General features: G+C 40.9%; 1 protein-coding gene across 5 annotated transcripts in view; it reads left to right on the top strand.

Annotated features, from left to right (window-relative positions):
- St3gal6 (ST3 beta-galactoside alpha-2,3-sialyltransferase 6) overlaps nucleotides 1–20,964 on the top strand; it is a 54,781-nt gene that overhangs the window by 7,007 nt on the left and 26,810 nt on the right. For 3 of the 5 annotated variants that reach the window (XM_055594299.1, XM_055594306.1, XM_055594321.1), the window contains exon 2: nucleotides 10,099–10,266. The gene's annotated coding sequence lies outside the window, so the exon portion shown is untranslated. Of the gene's footprint in view, nucleotides 1–5,130; nucleotides 5,150–10,098; nucleotides 10,267–13,028; nucleotides 13,095–20,964 lie in introns of those variants that run through there. The other 2 variants (XM_055594329.1, XM_055594313.1) reach the window with 2 other exon arrangements.

The raw sequence follows: 20,964 nt of genomic DNA, 5'->3' as shown, positions 1-20,964 counted from the left end.
AAAAAAAAAAAAAAAAAAAAAAAAAAAAAAAAAAAAAAAAAAAAAAACAAAAAAAAAAAACAAAAAACTGCAAGTTTTGTATTCATAGTTTCATGCATTTTTTTCCCCAAGCAGTTTCTAAGGCCACAATTTTGTTGCTTATCAAGTTTATACTGCTTAATTCTGGTGTTTTCCTAGACACCCATTTGGTATCGCTTACCTAGCCTGAGACATACTTAGTGGTCCAGGGTATAAAATGCTCTCCTTATCAGAACCGACAAGTGGAGGAACTTAGACCGGAGGAAGAGATTGTCAGGGATAAGGGGAGCTGGGGTGTGGTCGGGACAAAGCTGGGGAATAAGGAAAATCATAGGTGGACTGACCCCTGTTTGTGGATGACCGACTATACTTAAAGACTGAAAAAATATCTAGGGCTATGATTCACTGGTAGAGTACTTTCCTACCATGCCCTGGGCATGGGGATCAACGCCTACACCATCTACACACACACAAACACACTAGAAAATGAAAATATGCCAGGCAGTGCTGGCATACTCGTTTAATCCCAGAAGTCAGGAGGCAAAGGCAGACAGGTGGATTTCTGAGTTCGAGGTCAGCCTGGCCTATAGAGTGAGTTCCAAGATAACCAGAGCTACATAAAGAAACCCTGTTTCCAAAGATAAAATAAAGTGGAATAAATAAAACCACAGTGATAAAAGGTCTAGGCATCAAAGTGCCATGAGAGGTATTTAGTTATTTTTCAACAGAAATTCATTTATAATTTTAAGAGAGTGTAATGATTTTAAAAGTTTTCTGTTGTACATGGATCCTTCCGAGGGGCCAATATTTCAGATAAGCATGCAACAAAGTCCTACATGCTGAAAGTGTACATGTTTTCAGATTTTGAATGTTTTGAAGCACAGACTTGTCTACTTATTACAAAAGCCCATTTTTACGAATTTGGTGAGCGGGGCTCTTTGGCATCCATGGTAAAAGAAACATTCTTATAAACCTTACCTGCCCAAGCACTCTACCTGTGAATACCAGTATGCCCAGTACACAAAACATTCATTCTTCAACATGACTTCTTGGAGTTTTTAAACTTACCTGCTCAAAAGTCTGAAAATCTGCCACCTTTTAAAGTTCACTGTGTCATGTTATCTTTCTTTCGAGTGTTTTGGTTTGATCCCTGAGCCCTTCCAGGCTTTAGCTGGGCCTGGGTGGTGACACTGAGGGCCTTTTCTTTGACTTCACACTCTCCCATCTAAGCCAGGCTGTAAGGTTTTCTCAGGCCCCACCCTCATGGCCTATTACTTCCTGACTGAATAAATTGCCTAACTTACTAGGGCCATTCTTTCCTTAACTGTTAACTGTTATGGCCACACCACAGTTGATTGTAAAGCATCCACAGGAACAGTTCAGCATAGTTTCTGCCACATAATCTAACATCTTTATTGATGTTATCTGTTGTTGCTAGTATTACAACTTCATTCTATTGTCTGTTATTTGTTTTGAGACAGTGTCTTACTATGTAGCCATTGTCCCATATACGAGGCTGGCCTCAAACTTGCACAAATCTGCCTCCTGAGTGATGGGTTCAAGGCACGCACCACCATGCCTGGTTTTATAGCTTTTTTTCTTATGCCTGTCATTGCAGCTACTATTCCTCAGATAGTTAAAACTTATCTTCCTCTCCCTCCAGAAATCCTTTCAGGCAGACCTTACCAAGTTCTGCTTCCCGCTCCCTGCCCCTGTTTGTTTCTTTGTAGGAGCAGACTCCACTTTGGACTATATGATGTAAATTGTGCTTCTTTTAGTTATTCATCAGTGAACAACAACTCATATGTATACATACCTTTTGTACTATGCACTATTCCCTTTGGTAGGAGCTCACTGGCACAAAGTAGACAAAATATGTATGAGTGTATGTGTTTAAATGTATACATGAGTTCCCTAAAGGGGGAAAGAAAATGTTTGTTGAACAGGGCTACGTATTTCTCACAGTTAACTAAAGTCAAAGAGTACAGTTTACTCATTAGATTCCTTTAAAGGCTTAGGTATCTTTAGTTGGTGTTTTGTTGTTGTTTGGGTTTTTTTTTTTTTTTTTTTTGGTTTTAAAATATGGTTATCCACTCAAAAAACAGAAACAAAAAACTCAACGTGTGTGTGTGTGTGTGTGTGTGTGAGATTATTCAGCAGTCATAGTAGCATACACATGCAATCATAGCATGTGGGAGGTGGAGGCAAGAGGACTAGGAATTCAAGTCTAGTCTTAGCTTGAGCTGTTTTGTGAGTTTGAGGCCAGCCTGGCTTATATGATACTTGGTCTCAAAAAAAAAAAAAATATATATATATATATATATATGCATACATATATATATATACACACACATACATACATATGCACAAGATTTCATTTTACTTGAGCTGCAATTAGCCTGGAAATGGAATGTGAGGGAGAGGTCTGCAAGGAGGATAGGAAAATAGAGACAGGGCAGACATCTCAGCGCATTGCCAGCACTGTTCAGGGCAGAGTGTACCCTTATGGGTATGTGCTTACCAAACACATGGGTTTCTTAATTATCAGTCTCGAGTTTGCTTATAGAACTTTTCAGTTTGCCAGTTAAAATAGACAGACGCCTTTGCACTTAACTTTCTTCTTCTTTCGTCTTCACAAATTGCATTGCATTTTCAGTTTCACACCTGTCTCTCCTCTCAGGAGAGCTGTTCCTCTCAGGTAAATTGACCACTCAGGCAGATGTCTAAGTCACCTGGATGGAGCTGCTAGTTCCCAGCTGTGTGACTCCAAGTCGATGCTTCTTCTCTGAAGTTTCCACTGGGCTGCCAGGACCCCTGTGTCTTGGACAATTTCATTTCCTTTAATATTCTATGGAGCCACAGTAGATATATCTTATATGTATGTATATATAATAGCCTGTACAACCCATATGAGTAAATCTCGGTAGATTTCCTCAGTGAGCAGGTCAGCTGCCTTGGATATGAAGCAATAGAATAATGCTCCTGACTTTAGGAGGACACTTATATGTCACTGCTCCTAATCAGTCACTACTGCTTTCCCAAGATATGACCATTATGTTGACTTTCATTATTGGTAGTGTTCTGGTTTCTTCCCTTTAGCATTGCTGTCAGTACTTTAAGGGTTACAGCTCTGAAGGGAAAGGTATCCTCACAGTCCAGAGCCAAGGAATACATAAAGTCACACCACACAACAAACCTCACACAAGAGATTTACTGGGAGATAAAACCCAGGCTGCCGTGACTCAAACAAGAAGTAGCAGGGAACTGGGAAGAACACAGGGTTTAAATAGGGTTTCTTGAGGGGCAGGGAGGGCAGAGCTTTCTAGGGTGGCCTTCCATTGGAGGGAGCATGTGGCCTGAGATGGGGGCAAGCTCTGGGATTGGTGGGATCTTTTTGTTAGTACTGTTCGGAAAGTCTGGGCCTGAGGCCTGACCACTGGAGCTCCAGGTGTAGGGGTTGGGGAGCCACTTGCAAGCCTTGAAGGTTTGCAAAGTTTACAAGTTTTACAAAGGGAGTGTCTGCCCTGCCACTTGAGTTGGCATGAGTAGCCACAAGTAACTGTAGGTTCTGAAGGCTCCATGGCACCAGGGTCTCTGGCTGAGCATGAAATCCTGGCCTCCCTCCAGAGGTGTTATATGTTCACCCTAACGTGCAGCACATGAGCAGCCCTGTGGTCCTTTTTTTTTTTTTTTTTTTTAAATAATTTACTTAATTTTAAGTGTATTGGTGTGAGAGTGTCAGATCCCCTGGAACTAGAGTTATAGTCGTGAGCTGCCATGTGGGTGCTGGGAATTGAACTGGGTCCTCTGGAAGAACAGCCAGTGCTCCTAACTGCTGAGCTATCTCTCCAGCCCTCCCCCCTTCCCACAGGCTTGTGGTCTTATTTGGATATAGAACTGAATCTGATATAACCAAGATGAGATCACACTGGGATAGGAATGGCCCTTAAGACAAGTAATTGATGTAATGTTGGAGGCCTGGCGAAAACAACAGGTGAAGGTAGACTTGGGGGATGACTCTATAAGCCACAGAGTGCGTAAGATTGCCAGCAAAGCTCCCAGAGCAAGAGAGAAGAAGGATCATCCTAGCTACCCTTAGGGGGAACATGGGCCTGCTGACACCTTCCTTTCGAACTACTAGACTTCAGAACTCTGTGAGTCGCCATTTATTGATTGCTCTAAGAACCCTCCTTCCTCCAGTTTCTGGAGCCCCGGATGCTGTACAGAGGGTCTGCAGGGGACTGTTGTTCTGCTTCTCTCTGGACATCAATGGCATTTACCTGGCTGAGTAGGCAAAGACAGTTCTCCGTTGAGCTGACTTCCAGGCTCGCTCTCTGGCCCCTTGTTCCTCCCTGTCTGAAAGTGCCCCACGGGATGACAGTGTTTGATACCACCATGTGACTTCATCTTCTCCCTATTCAGGTTTTCAAGAGCGGTTTTTTTAGGGGCCTGTTTTATTTCCTGATTAAGATACAGGATGAAGCTTGAACTAGTACAAGCTCTTCTACTTTTTATCTGGCTCTTTCTGAACTGGCCTTTCCCCAGATCCAGGCTGAAGCCATGCTGTGGGTGTGGTTTCCCTAGTTCTCCACTCCAGAATCTTTGAGCGGAAAACAAAACAAAAAAATAACATGCTGTATTTTAAAAAGAAGGCCCCTGTTTTCCTAGTGTTGTGCTGTCTTGTGAATGGAGGCTTCATTCTGCTGTACTCGGGTGTATGAAAGAACAGTTTTCATAGGAGAAAATACAGCCTTCTGCTCAAAAACAGCTTGACAATGAGATCTTCGACTCTAAGAAACTTCGCAGAGCTTAGGAGTCTACAGGATGTTTTGTTTTGAGCAAAGGTTGATTTTTAAACTGCCTTACTGCTTGGTCTAGTTTTTATTTGGGACTAAGTTTCTAGTGTGATCACAAGGAAGGTACTGTTTTGAAATCCCCAGGGCGAGTCCACAGACTGGGCCTAATTCCTGTGCTCTGTGCTTGTGCCCTGTCTGCCAGGTCTAGGGACTCAACTGGCAGCAATTCTGTTGCACACTTTGAGCATAGACTGTCTTTTAGTCTCCAACGATGTCTAGAGTGGCTGCAGAGTGGATATGGAATCTCCAGCGTCCCCTCCCTGCCTGTGCCCTTAGTAAGTATGGGATCATCTTCAGGGCTCCTACAAGTGTAAATGTAAAACTTTCAGGAGTTTAATTAATGCTAGTGTGCATGTTGGGGGGGGGCGTGGGAAGAGAGAGAGGGAGCTTTCTCAGTTCATTGAGTCTTTCACCTGCTAGTTCTTGGCATTTATACCTGGAGAAAAAAGTGTCCTCTTTTTGACAATGCCTATATTTATTATAACTTAAATTAAAAAGGAGTGTATCTTGAACAAGCAGTTAAGAGGTCAAGAGGGAAACAGAAGGTTCTGTTTTTGTTATGGTTAATTGTTTAAATGTGTAACTGGGGATTTCCCTGTCAGGTGACAGTGATTTCAGCTCAACCGTTGCATCATGAGATCCTGTGGTGCGTGATAGATGGGTATTAAATCTAAGATGAAAGGGTTAGTATACAGATGGGTGGAAGGGCATGCCCCCCCACCCTACTCTGGTCATCTGGCCAGTTTTTTTTTTTTTTTTTTTTCACTAAAGTACTAAAGGGATTTCAGTTGAGTTAGGCCATTGGTCTCCTGAAGGTTGGAAGGGTTTTCCTCAGCCCAGGAGGATTTAATGGACTTCAGCCAGGAACTGAGCAGAGGTGCTATCTCGTTGCCTTGCCTATGGAATGTGCAATGTAGTTCTTTGTGAAAGCAGCACCAAATAGTTGGACTCCAAGGAGACTCCTGTATGCTAGCAATTACTTCTTGCATTGGGAACATAGATTTCTTTTTATTTCCTCTCTTGGGGGTGATGTGTATTTCACTGTAGATCATCTCAACTCCACCTCTGCATGCTCATCCCTAAGACAAATGCCCCTCCTAAACTGCTGAGCCATCCCTCCAGCCCCACAGATGCCCTTCTTTAAAGAATGTGGACATTAATTAATAGTTACACATGTTTTGAAATAGCTAATGTTTGAGGACGGGTTTTATTTTCAAATGTTTGTTTATAAAAACAATGTAGAAGGTGCATTTAGCTGGGTCTAATATATTTGCTGGTCTGATTTCAGTTTATGCCTGACAGTCAGGATACCATGTTCTACTGTCCTGGAGCTAAAGATGCAGCAGATGCAAATAAGATTCTTTTTTGCAGTTAATAGGTCTCAGGCATTTTACCCAGTTGTTGGTTTTAAGCATCCTCTCTGCTGCACAGCACACACATCACAACCCTTTTTATTTTCTCTAAAAAGAAGAAAAAAAGGCAGTTTTTGTGTTTGTGCCTTGGGTTGTTTTCTGGACAGAACATAGCACAAAGCATTCCAGAAAAACCTTTATCTGCTTCTCCCTCCACACAGCTGATTTTTCTGCTCCGTCAGCATGGTTCTTGCAATGAGAAAGAAAAATATGTTTACTTCCTCATTAGGATGCTTGCTTTTTGTTTTGTTTTTGAGACAGGGTTTCTCTGTGTAGCCTTGGCTGTCTGGACTCACTCTGTAGACCAGGCTGGCCTCTAACTCACAGAGATCAGCCTGCCTCTGCTTCCCAAATGCTGGGATTACAGACGTGTGCCACCGCTGCCAAGCTAGGATGCTTTGTTAACATTATCATAGGTTCATGTAAACGAGAAATTTATTAAGATTTTTTTTTTCCAGCTGGGAGTACTGGCTAGTGTAATCCTAGCACCCTGTCTCAAAAAAGATTTTTTTCACTTATTTTGTGTGTGTGTGTGTTTGACATGCATATCCGTGTTCATGTCTTGCACATGCGTGAAGGTCAGAGACAACTCTTGGTACTCTGTTCTCGTTCCATCCTTTTGGTTCTGGTGACTGTTCCTCAGGCTGCTGTTGGAGTGGCTGCAGGTATGCTCTTCCCTCTGTCTGGGATGTTCTTCCTTCCTAGCCTGTTTCATGTGATTCACCCTCACATGAGAGTGAACTGTTTCCTTCCTTCCCCAGCCTGGATCAGTTCCGATAGTTGCCAACCATAATTTGATAAATGTTCATGAATGGCTTGCTGATGTATGCCTCTGAAACACTGAATCCCTGGAGGTTGGAACAGTGTCTGGCATTGAGAAGACATTGGGAATTTGTTTATTGAGCATCAACAGCGTCACTTTAGAGACAAAACAATGCTCAGAGTTAACTTCGCTGAATACTGGATTTTAGTCAACACCCTCTGCTATAAGGATTATTAGAATACTGAGATTTTGAAGTAAATCTAAAATATATGGTTTCATGGAAACATTACTAATGATTTATTTATAATAATCAAATATATAGTACTCCAAAATAATACCTGCCTCTCATTTGTAACTCATGTTGGCCCATGTATTTGCCCTGAAAAGCAGGACAGGTTTTAACACTGGAATCTTACAGTTTGATTTCTGTTTTCTCTCGGCCTGATTCGTTTATTTTAAAAGTAGGTGAAGAGGCAGAGACAGGGTAAAAAAAGAGGTGGAAGGGACAGAATGATCTAGGCACATTCAGAAAACAACAACCAACCTGGCAGACGAGGTGATTTGAAAGGGGGCTTCTGTGAATCAGGTGTTGTTTATAACTTTAGGAAGGCAACACAGGACTGCTGTGTTTTCTGTTTTTTGTCCTTAGCACGGTGCTGCTGGGAAGCACCTTGGGCCTCACCGGTACCCGGCAAGTACTTCCCCACTGAGCTGTCTCCCCAGCTCCATTGCTATTTGTTTATGGTGAAAACATGGTATTACTAAGTTGCTTGGCTGGCTGGCCTTGCAGTTGTTCTGTCTCAGCCTCTAGAGTAGCTAGGACTGCAAATGTGGTCAGGCAGGTTCGGCTTAGCCCTTGTTGATCGATCGTAATATTATTTTCTCCAGAAGGGAAACTAAAGGTTGTTTACAGTTTGAGAAAGGGCTACATTTAGATCTGCGTATTTCTCCAGGGAAGGTTTCATAGAAGTTGTTAAGAACTGATTGAAAACTGAGCTTGTTTGGTGAGGTGAGGAGCAGAACAAAATATGACCGATTGATGATCCAGGTGGGTATTAGGTGAAATGTCAGGACCGGAAAAAGAACAGAAAATCTACACATGGATTACAGTTTGTGGTGCTAAGAAACTCCCTTTCCTTTAACAGCCACTCAGTTTTGCAGAAATCATTGTGAATAATTCTTTAGAGCTTTCTTTTTCACATTGTGTGTTACTGTGAGCAAATAAATTGCTGGCCGTGGTTAATTTCTAAGCTCAGGATGAAAGCACTGTTTCTTAAGAGTAGAAGTGAGCTGCATCTTTGCGGTTGTGCACAGTTGTTACCCAAGAGATGACCGTAAGGTCCTCAAAACAGCAGGATGTTACACTTTTGCTGGAACTTGGTGTGCCCTCGTTAAACCTCTTAACGTGTTATTAATCACTTATTAATGTTATTAGTAATTAATGTTGTTAATCATTAGCCACATCCCAGAATAAGGGCTGGAAAGTGATGTGTATATATATAATATATGTATATCTATATATGGATGTGTATATGTATCATTGTCTATGAATACATAAAATCAGAACACAAGACTGCATTTGTGAAACACTGGTTCTTGCTTACACACTAGTCTTACTACAAAAAGTGTGGGGCCGTGACTTTGGAATCGCCTGGGAGCCTCCTGGGAGGGAGAGTGATGAGGTCTGGACTCAGACCTGCAAAATCAGAATGAGCATGTCCAGCTGATGCCAACATTTTTTAAGTGCTTCTGCAAATCCTGCCAAGTAAGGCTGGATAGCGGAATAAGTATTGTTAACAAGTGACTCACTAGCTCATGTTGAATCCTGTTATCTTTAGGTACCCTAAATCTTAGGAAGGGAGCTGAGACCTAACTCTGTGAATAGCTTTCAAAGTACATCTTCATCTCTCAACTGGTTTTCATATAACATTGTTGGCCTTTGCCCTATGATCTATTCAGACTAAGTAACCTTAAAGAGCAATCTGCATTCTTTTACTCGTCAGTTTTAAGTAGTAGTTGGTTGTAGGTGACAGAGACCCAGGAACTCCATGTCCTCTATATTCATGGAGAATAATTCTGTAGATCAGGCTGGCCTTGAAAGAGATCCACCTGCTTCTGCATCCCATGTGCTGGGATCAAAGGTGTGTGCCACCACCACCTGGTGGTGATCTCTTTTTGGTGGTATCTATCTCTGCCTGGCATTCTGATTTAATCACATAATTATTTGCCTAGACTTCAGAAATAAAAGTCACCTTTTTTTTTTTTTAATCTTTTTTCTAATAGATGCAGTTAATTTTGTATAAGAAAAGCTGTATGAGGGACAGCCACAAACTTGCTTTGCAGCTTTTTATTCTTGTTTTAGGAAGTGGCCATGGCACATTCTGACACTACTTTATCTATCTATCTATCTATCTATCTATCTATCTATCTATCTATCTATCTATCATTAGAACAGCTTTATTTCGAGGCTTGGGGGAGGATTGGAGACAGCTGTCTGCTGTCCTCTGCAGGGCAGATCTTGGAAGTCTCCTGATCGATAAGAGCTGCCAGCTGTTCTTGTACCATTAGGCTGCCCTGCTTGTTCTCTTATGTTTTTATTCTCAACCCCTTCCCAACTTCTTTTCTTCCCTTCTTAATTTCCCAGGGTGTTCAGAGCTTGTAGCTCCTCCTTTCACTTCTGCATTTCACAGTAAAGCTGTGTGTGTGTGTGTGTGTGTGTGTGTGTGTAACCCAAAAAGTGAGACGGTTGCTTCTTTTCGCTTTTAGCTTGCTTTAGATTAGGTTAGCTGGATATGTTATTTTTCAAAAAGATTGAGCTGGATCCTTTGGAAAGCCAGTCTGGAAGGACAGAATGTAATGTGGGACTCGCTCGGCTGGGTTTGTGTTTGTGTTTATTTTCATTTATGTTTCATGTTTGGTAGTCTCATCTAAACATCCCATAAAGCAGCTTTTAGGAAATCACAAGTGAACTGACTAATACAGCGTTCTTACAGTATTTTGTAACAGGTTAACCGTTTTCTAAGCATACTGTCTTTGTGTTTTGTTTCAGCACTTGCACGTGAGGCAGCAGAACACCCCCTCATCTTGGATTATTTCCAGCATCAAGACCTCCACATGTCAGCAGTAGGCTCCTGAGGCGTTCCATCCTCCATCATCTCCCCTCAGCTACCCTCTTAAGAAAGAGAGGGCCTTTGGGAAACACACTCTAAAAGTGCAGGTTGGTGGACGGTGGAGTGAGCCCAGCCTTGTCTTGGGTTCCTTAGATGTGAATTTCAACACTGCAAAATGAGCCGGTACTTTCAGGTGGTGTGAATGTGTCCGTTTCCAGCTGCAAGCTGTTTTCCTTCTTTCCAGTTCTGTAGGTGGCCAGAAGGCTTAGGAGACGTAAAGCTATTGCTTCCTCCTCAGCATATCCAGAAGTCAAACTATGGAGTCTGGGAAGCTTACGTTTATAGTCTACCTGAATGTGCTTTCTTTGGAGCTGCTTTAAGTCAACATGGAAGGGGGGATTAAGAAAACTCCAGAGGTCAAAGTAGGACATTAAGTACTTGACAAATATTGGACTGACAAGCCTTGGAGGAGATGCCTTCTCATCCTGGGTCTGGGTTTCTGGATAAATTCTATTTCCCTCTGTCTTTAATGAAAGAATTAATAGTAATATCATTACACCACCCTAATGAAATTTTTAGGCTTATTCTCCCAACTATTTGCACAAATTTCATACGCCAGCTCATCAATTATTCTGAAAAAGCTTTAAAGCAATACACACACACACACACACACCCACATCCATCAGGAATTAGCTACTTAAAAACAAACAAACCCACTCCATCCCCATGGACTCTTATAGTCTTTTGGATCCATTAAGATTCAATAAGATAAGATTATTCTGCTAGCAAATTGGTTACAGTACAGCCTTTTAAAGCATTATAATTTTGTTAATGGTTGTATCTGTGTACTCCTGAGCACGACTGTGAATAGTTGTGTACCAGCACACAAATGCCACATGTGTGGAGGCCAGAGGGCTGCTCGAGGGAGTCTTTTTGCCACGTGGATCCTAAACTGCGAACGCTGGTTGTCAGCCTTTGTGGCAAGCAACTTTACCCACTAAGCCAGTGGTTCTCAGCCTTCGTAATGCTGTGACCCTTTAACATAGTTTCTAATCCCCCAAACATAAAATTATTTTACTTGTTACTCCATCATTAAGTTTGCCACTGTTATGAATCCTAGTGTAAATATCTGATATGCAGGATATCTGCTATATGACACCCCAAAGGGGTGGAGACCTACAGGTTGGTCACCACCCAACAGTTCTGTCTTCTTTGGAGATCTTTTTGTGCAGGACACCTCTTGATTGAGAAGGTTATGTTTTAGCAGCATGGACACTTTAAATATTCGTCATGCTGCTAAATTTTGGTCCATGGGAGTTTCTTGTTTATTACTGCTGAGATTATTTGTGGTGTTTCATAGCTCCACCCCTAGCCCAGGATACCCCTAGGTCACAAGATTTGGACTACACTTGACTGTCTTGAACTTAGATGTGGAGGATAAGATCCTGTTTCCTCCTGCTGGCAATCTCTTGAGGGAATTTGGCCTGTAATCTTGACTTTGCTGTTCTGTCAGTCTTTACATTTTCTGGCATCAGGGAGACAGGAGGATTTTGAGAGTCCTTTTAATAATGAAAAAAAATAAACATAGTTTGAAGTTCCAGTTCTGCTGTGTTTTTCTGGTCTTCTGTGGTGTTTCTGGTCAGGTTTTTACCCTCTCTGTAGTGTAGCCCTTTCTAGAGAGTGATTCTGACAACTAAAGATTTCTACATCTAGTGCATTCAGAACAGTTTTGCCAGATAAGGGTTCAGTAAGTTTTAGCTATTTGTTGTCCTCTTTGCTGGTGGGTTGTTGTCAACCCGACAGGCTGGGGTTGTTTTGAAAGAGGAAAACTCATCTGAGAAAATGGCCTCCACTGTGGGCTGCGCTGCTTTGAGGCAGGCGGTTCTGTGTTGTATAAGAAAGTTGAAGGGAGCCAGCCAGTAAGCCTCTGCTTCAGTTCCTGCTCCAGGTTTGTTCCCTGTCTTCTCCTTGATGATTGATTGTACTCTGTGTTGTGAAATAATCCCTTACCTTCCCAAGTTGCTTTTATCTGAGTGGCAGAAAGCAAACTACTGCCTGCCATATTTCTTCTTCTCTATCCATTTTCTGTGCTTGAGCTCATATGATTTTCAGTCTTCATCCTTATCTTGTTAAACTTGTTGAGTTGTAGTATTCCCTTCCACATCTAGAACACAGATGCTAATTCTCCACATAAGTGATCTCAGTCTAAGATGAACCTATTTTATTTACCAACTTAGATTATTTGTAAAGTTCTTGGTTTTATTTTATTTTTTTAGGTGTGATGATAAACACCAGTAATCCCATCAGTTGGGAAGTGGAGGCAGAAGGATCAGCCAGTTTATGCTATAAAGTGAACTTGAGGACAGCTAGTGAACAGGACACCTTTTCAAGAGGAAAAGGAAAAAAAATGAAATGCTAGTTATAAATCTGAATTAGCTTGCTTTTTTTTTAAAATTTCTTAGTATCTGTGTAGTTTTATTATGAAAACCATAAAAAGATATGGTTCCCTAGAAAAAGGATTTAATTTGAATTTGGCCAAAGAGTTAGCACTGCTGTTTTTGGAATGATTAATAGATGCTTAGAAATGTCAAAATTAGTGTACAGACATAATCGTTACTGTGGCAATGGAAACTTAATTTTTGAAGCTATTATTAATACACCATTTTTCTGTAAGATCTTTAACTTCTGTACTTTCAAGATGGCTTTGGGTAGACTTGGTGTATTCAATTCTAAAAGAAAAATTAAAATAAGATTCAAAAAATTCTTATAATCTGCCAGATGCTTAAATTACATTTATTACTTGTAATACTTCACTTCAGTTATGTAGCATCATTATTCTCTATTTTGCAGAGGAAAATAAGACATTAAAAAAAAAGCTAAGTAAACTCAGAGGAATTGCCAAGACTCAAATCTAAGGGATTCAATTACCAAACAGGTAAATCTTAACACCCAATAATGGTGCTGCCTACAAACTCTAAATTGTATCAAGAAGAGGATGGAATGAAAGGTCCAAATTATAGAAGTCTGTAATTCTGGGCTTAGTGAGGTTATGTGAATTTGGCAGATAGCCAGTGAAAGTTTCACTGTGGGTGCAATGGCAAGATGGAGACTGTACTTTGAGAGTTTTATACCAGCTCTAATATGGGCTGATGTAAAGGGAGGTTTGGAGATCATTAAGAGTAGCTGAGTGAGATGGAATGAGAATGAGGGCTTGGGAGAGAAGATTTAAGATAGCCAGAGAGCCTGAATATGATTGGGTAGAGGTAGAAGTGAAGCTCTAGAAGCACAGGCAGAGAGGCGTGACATACAGTCCAGGCTCTCTCGGCACCACCCACATAGAAGTGGGCCAGATGTTTAACACCTTAGAGATTTAAAGAGACCTGGATTAAAAGAAAGGCCATTAGTGTCAACAGTATCATTCTTATTGATTTGTTTATTCTCGAGTAAGTAAATACTACTGTGCCTTCACTGTGAAACAGGAGTTGTGCCATGGGGAGGAGTTTTAATCCATGTAAAAATGCTCTGCTATGCCCGACTCTGTTTCTTAAAGCTAAACACTTTTGACAGGTTTTTACATTTCTAATTCTTATAATCCTGGCTGTCTCTACTGTGATTTAGTATATAAGGCCTCATTCTGTCTAAGTGTCCTAAGTTTTTGAACCCTTCCTAGCTCTAAGATTGAAATTCCTGGATATAGTTGTACATAGCAGTAACTGGAAATGCTTTTGTTTAATATCTGTGTGTGAGAGAGACAGACAGAGACAGAAAGCAAGACGTGGCCAAAGGACAACTTATAGAAGTTGGTTTTCTGCTTTCACCATTTGGGTCCTGAGGATTGAATTTCAGGGTCAAGAGGAGAGTTCTACATATTTCCTTCTCAAAACACCACTAGTATCATGAGACAGCCGTAGTAGGTAGGGTATGAAACTGTCATTTATGGAGGAACAATTGTGTCTGCTGTGTTTACAAGTAAACCACAGACATTTCCTGCTTGCTATGGTGAGCGAATCTTTTCTTCAAGCCCTCTTATCCTTAAAGGGTGTTTAATTTGTTTCTTCTGAGAAAATTCCGTTCGTTTGCTATTTTGTAAGATGTCTGTAGGTGGAAGCATGGGAGTTAAGGAACTTCTAAAATCTCAAAACCCATGGTTTGCATGAGGCCCTGATTCTCACTGGGGACCTGTTCCCTTTCCTCTGACTTCAGCGGTGCTTTTTTAGCAAACATCACTCAGACATCTGCTGACTCACAGGACCAGAGAGGGCAAGAGTGCATTTCTGGTGATTCGGACTCTGGACTACACTGGAGTGCCAGGGAAAGGCACTCCACATGTTTTTCTTTACTGGTAACAGATAACCAGAATGATTTTTTAATTTGTGTAGTTTAACTTCAGTACCACACCAAGTGCTGTTTTCTTCATCCTTGTGAACATATGCATCATACTTATATGCGTATAGTCAATGTATTATCATTACTAATACATTTAGAGCGACTTTGTTAGTGACTTTTGTGTTATTAAATAGCACCTGTAACTTAAAACATATATATATATATATATATATATATGTATATATGTATATATGTATATATTTCCATTTCAACTGACTGAAGTAAATATGTTTAAAAATTGGTATCAAAATGCAATGTAAACTTTGTATAAAGTTAAAAATATTTACTGTACCATTTTAGTGTGATTTCTGTTGCTCTGATAAAACACTGACCAAAACAAATATGGGAGGAAAGAGTTTATTTGGCTTTATAGGTTCAGTCAATCACAAAAGGAAGCCAGAGAAGGAAATCAAGGCAGGATCCATAGTTTGAGGCACTGAAGAGACTATGGAGGGACAGTGCTTAGGGGCTTGCTCCCATGGCTTGCTCAGCCTGCATTCCTAAACAACCCAGACCTACTTGGTCAGGAGTGGTTATCAGCTTCAGTGCGCTTGGTCCCATAGTCCATCAATGCAGAAAATGCAGTTCAGGCTCACACATAGGACAACCCAGTGGGGTCGTTTTCTCAACTGAGCTTCACTCTTCTCAAATGACTCTAGCTTGTGCCAAGGTGGTGTAAAACTAGCCAGCACACATGACTTGCTCAGCTTGGTTTCTTATGTAATTCAGAGCCACAGTGAGCTGGCCCCTTCCACTTCAGTCAGCAATCAAGAAATGCCCACAGACAGGCCTGGAAGTCAGTCTGATGAAGGCAATTCTTTGAATTTCCCTCTTCACAGGTGACTCTGGTTTGTGTCAGGTTGATGAAAACCAACTGGCACATAAAACATGTTTCTACCCAAAAGAGCTATATTTGAATGTTCACTGTAGTTTATTTACAGTAAACAAAGATCTGCAAAGAAATTCAATCTCTCTTTCCAGGGAAATGGTAAATCAATTCCTGTATCCCTAGCCACAATGGAATACTAGCTAGCAATGTACAAGCAGCAATGAATGTGCTTTTAAAGCATTATATTAGCATAAATACGGAATACCTTTTGTGGCTGCATCACTATGAAATTATATAGTTACGTATTTATGCATATATATATTCTATAGAGATGTAAAAACTATAGTGATGTCATCCGTTTGTGAGGGATCAGAAAGAAGGGGCAGGGAGCTGACTGAAACAAAGGGAGTTTGGGATTTGCTGAAAAACATTTGGTATCCCCACATTGGTGCTTGTTACAAGATTGTCTACATTCTCCGAACCTCTTCAAATTGTACAATTAAACTGATGAGTTTACTGTATATAATTTCCATTATACAACTAATTTTTAAAATTAAACATAGTCATGCATTTAAGTTATCAAATGCTTTTTGCAGCTGGTATCTTCCAATTGAATATTAAAGTAGGAAAATAGGCCAGCTTCGATGGCTCATGCCAATAATCCCAGCCTTTGAGAGGTGGAGGCAGGAGAATCAGGAGTTCAAGTTTAGCTTCTGCTGTAATAGTGAAATTGAGGCAAGCCTGGGCAAAATGAAAACCTGTCTCAAAAAGAAAAAAATCCAAATTTTTTTTCTTTGATAAGTGAATCACCAGGCACTGGTGGCACAAACCTTTAATCCCAGCATAGGAGAGGCAGAGCCAGGCAGACCTCTTGAATTTGAGGCAAGCCTAGTCAACAGAGTGATTTTTAGGACATACAGGGCTATACAGAGAAACCCTGTCTCAGAGAGAGAGAGAGAGAGAGAGAGAGAGAGAGAGAGAGAGAAAGGGTGGGGGGGGTAGGTTCCTGAGAGGAGGGAGAAAAACACACACATACAGAGAGAGAGAGAGAGAGAGAGAGAGGAAGAGAAAGATGGAAGAGAGAATAGGCTTACATAGAGGAAGCATAAGAAGGAAGCCTCCTGAAAACTTCCTTGTGTATGAGCAGTGGAGCAGAGTATCAAGTGAGAGGTTCTGAAAACAGGAACTTTAGTTCATTTATTTTTAGCATCCAATACAGTTGCTGTTAACTGAGTGATTTTCGTGTCCAGCTGTGATATTAAAAATAAGAATTCTGCTGAAAGTGCTTCCTCTACATGTTTGCCATGAGCGTGTCCCCTGTAAATGGGGGTTGGGAGGGCGGGGATTTGGTCATCTGCTTTGGCAATGCCGGCTTACATTCAAGTAGATAAAGCAAGCTGTCTGCATCCGCACATGATGAAATCTACTTGGCAAAGCACTGGCTTTCTGCATAGACTGAAAGAGAAGAGTGTGTGGCTGAAGATTAGCTCATTATCTAAACAACTGGTGGATGAGTGACGAGAGACAAAGAAACTTAATTATGTATGATGCTGCCTTTCTGCCCTGAAGAAGGAAGCAGCTGTGGCTTTAGAAATTGGTCAGAATTTATGTAGTTGGGGACAATTTTAAGACTCAAAAAAAAAAAAAATTTTTTTTTTTTTTTTTTTTTTGGAGGGGATAAAAATCAAGTTATAATTTTTTTTTTTTTTTTTAAACAGGCTTTCTCTGTGTAGCCTTGGCTGTCCTGGACTTGATTTATGGACTAGAGTGGCCTCACACTCGCAGAGATCCATTTGTTCCTGCTTCCCTGAGTTCTGGAAGTAATAATTTTATATTGGTTCATTTGTAGGTGTTTTCCCCTTTTTGATATTTTTTAATCAAATAATAATAGCTAATAACTTCATATTTAAGGAAATAGTTCTTTTGGTATAACCATGCGCATTTATTGTGTATGTGCTTTAGCTCTTTAACTATGGCCTATGGAAAACTGTCCGATGTTTCTAGCAGAAAATTCCATCAGTGCCTTAAACTATCTCTTTGAGATAGATTAGTGTTTCTAAGTCGATGTATTTTAATAAACATTTACTTAATGTGTATTATAACATTATTTTCTATTTGCTTAGTGTGGGAAATTGAATCTAGGGCTTCATATATGCTAAATATGTTTGCTGCCACTGAGCTACACCCCAGTCTCTTTTGTTTTAATTTTAAAATGTTATCATTAAGTTCATAGTATTATGGTTAAAAAATACAGTTATTATGGCTCACAGTGTTATAGTTAAATAGTTATTATAGTTTTACTTAATATATAGTTTAAAATTGTGGGCTGTGAAATCAGACAGTTGCCAGTTTGAATCCCGACCACTGCTTGGAGTATTAAACAATCTCACTGAGGATTTTAAAACTCTTGACTTATTATAAGCAAAAGTGCTTAATGCCATGTTATGTATTTACTGTGTGTATCATAAACTGCTGTTAATTACATGGCCATGGCCTCCACTGGATCGAGGTCCTCAGTAGGTTAGACAGTCATCCGTACACATTGGGACCATCAGGTAAAATAATAAGGACTGCACTTCAAAGGAGGGTTGTGAGTTGAAGACTGAGGCTTTTCCCTCTGTCAAAGTGGGGTCCAGTGTTTCCAGTAAGACATGGGCTAAGCAGAGATGGCTGGGTCTAAGAGACTTGCGCTTAGGGCTGGAGCTAAATATTAGAAATTAACACAGACTCAAGTTTTTGTCGGTTTCTTCACACGAGTATGTAATTGCAGAGAACAGTCAGAAACCGAGCAAGAAGTGCAGAGGGGGAGGAAGGCAGGATGTGAGGTCAGTTGGCCTCATTCCGGGCAGTTTTGAATGTGTTAGTGTGAGCTGAGGATAGCCGAGTGGAGGAAGGCCCCTGGGAGGCCTGAATGGACACAGGTGTCAGCAGGGCTATTCCGTCAGGATGCAGACATGAACCGTGGACAAGGGTGACTAAAGGGAAAGTCACAGCTGTGGTCTGGCTGGGCTTAAAATCATGATGTTGGGTGCCCACAGGGATGTGTGGAGCTAGGAGGCTAATGTTTTTTTCTTTTTTTCTTTTTTTTTTAACTTGCAGAGATATGTTATTTATTAGGTCTTAACAGCCACAGACTGGGTATGAGATCAGGCCTTGTGTGAACAGTTAAGTCATGAATCATTGACCAAGCAGGAAGCACAAGAAAGCTTTGCCACAGAGAGCACGGGACATGGTTTAAGACCTTATTAACCTACCAAAAAAAAAAAAAAAGGTTTGGCTGCCAGGCTGCTGGGGAGAGGGGCAAGTGAGAGAGAATATGAATAAATAAGTGCAGGTATGAGGAAAGAGGGAGCTAATGTCAGAGTTGAGTGTTAGGAACCAGCTTGGCAAACGGATGCTGTCTGCAGGAAACTGATCAAACTGTTGAGCTGCTAGCCCTGGGTTCTGCAGGTTGTCTTTTTGAACAAAGACCAGCACCAGATCTTGGGTGGCTTAGCTGACAAATGGACATTCAGAAGCCTCTGTAGAAAGGCCAAGAGGAAGTGGGATCATAGAAACCAGACAGCAGGGGTCTGCGAATGACCCAGCAATGAGAAAAAGCGAACAGCATGGCTGATTCTGACCTGCTGTTGAATGATGTTGGTTTCAAGACCCACGGGGCTTTTTGTACTTAGGGAGTTTTCACTATTGGTGAACGTGTTTTCTTCTTTTTGGCTGTTTAAATTGGCCAAAAGCTTCCTTTGGCTGGAGAAAACATTAGGAGGCCCCCAAAGGGGAAAAAATGGCCATTTTTCTAGTGCCATTTTATAGGGTTTGCTTTGTTTCTACAGACAACACTAGTGGGGAGGGCAAGGTTGGCAGGAACAGGGTTGAGAATAATAGGGTTTAATTTCAGCAGAATTTGTGTCAGAGCCTTGAACTTTCCATTTTACTAACACTGAGTTGATTCCGTGGAAGAAATGGGTAGACTTGACAATTAGAGAAACATTCTGTAATGTTTAATCTGGTGTCAGAAGTACAGAACTGCTCATCTGTGAAGGGGTGCCCCCGGCAGAGGCAGGGTGTAGAAGGATCCTGGCATGATAGATATGGGTTGAGTCATGATTCTGTTACATGTCAGGGGGCAAACATCTCTCAGCCTCAGTTTTCTCATCTCTAACAGAAATTGTGTGTGCTTACCACATCCTCGCAGGGTCCTTGTAAGGGTGGCAAGTGATGAGATGCCAGAACCCTTTTCCAGATTTTGGCACATGCCAGTGCTAACTTTTCAATGAATGTGTTTCATCACTATTCCTTGGGCATGTGCTGCATGCTAGGCACTTACAGTGAGAAATTAGTACAGAGCATTGAGTTCTGATATTTGTAAGTACATCCAGCAACCATCTACGTAGCAACTTCTGTGTGACAGGCCCTGTGCTAGGATTTAAAATAAAAAGGAATGCCTGCTTTCAGGTCACCGGATGTCATATTTGGGGACATTTACTTTACCATCTGTTATGGTCTCTATATTTCAACAAACCCAATAATTTTCTTTTTCTATCTCATGCTTCTCTAGTGAATCCCAGAGCAGTGATCCTCAGACTGTTGTGTGCATTAAGAATCCCAGGAAGGGGAGGAGGGCCTTCGCCATCAGTGGACTGGGGAGGGGATGGGTGGAGAAGAGGGAGGGAGGGTAGGATTGGGAGGGGAAGAAGGAGGGAGCTACAGATGAGATACAAAGTGAATAAACTATAATTAATATAAAGCAAAAAATGAGGACATATCAATGTAAAATATATGTCAAGTATGTCAAAATATGAACATAAGATTACTGTCATGAATATTAGCTTTTAACATACAGATATTACTTATATTATTGTTATCTTTTATGAAATGTAATAACCATCGTTTATAAGACCTGGATAGCAGAAGGTATACAATATTTCTTATTATGCTTGGGAAGCTTCATGTTGAAATAAAAACACTTATTTTGTCTTTAAAAAAAAAAAATCCCATGTTCTGCAACCAAGCTACATACCCAGCTGGTTAACTTATTTTAATGGGGACAAACTATCCTGTTGTTGTGAGAAAAATTTACCACTCCCTGATAAACAGCATATACTTATAATTAAACAGTGTGTACTTATATTTAAACAGTTCAAGTATACAAGTATGCTTAAACAGTATGTACTAAGCAACATTTTTTGCTTAAGTTAATGAAATCTTTATGTTCCCATTCCCCCCTGATAGTCTTTCATTTTATCTCAAAGAAACGAGGCAGAGAATGTGAGGTCACCCAGGGCTCCGTGGCCTCTCGGTGCATGCACAGGTGCCTCTGTCTGCAGACATATGCATATACCATGCAGGCATACGCATCCTGGGTTCAGTCCTGAATTCTAGAGCAACAACAACAAAAATAACAAGCGGAACAAACGTGGTACTCACACGTTTGTCTCTTTAGACAGTGTTATATATGCCACATTAAATGTGCACCAGGGAAATGTGACATAGGCCTGAGCTTGATTGTATCACCTTTCAAACAGCACAACAGACTTATAATCCATCCTCCCTCCCTCCCTCCCTCCCTCCCTCCCTCCCTCCCTCCCTCCCT

This window comes from Psammomys obesus, unplaced genomic scaffold, assembly GCF_907164565.1.
Source record: "Psammomys obesus unplaced genomic scaffold, mPsaObe1.curated_primary_1811, whole genome shotgun sequence".
NCBI lineage: Eukaryota > Metazoa > Chordata > Mammalia > Rodentia > Muridae > Psammomys > Psammomys obesus.
This window is presented reverse-complemented; position numbering and strand designations above follow the sequence as displayed.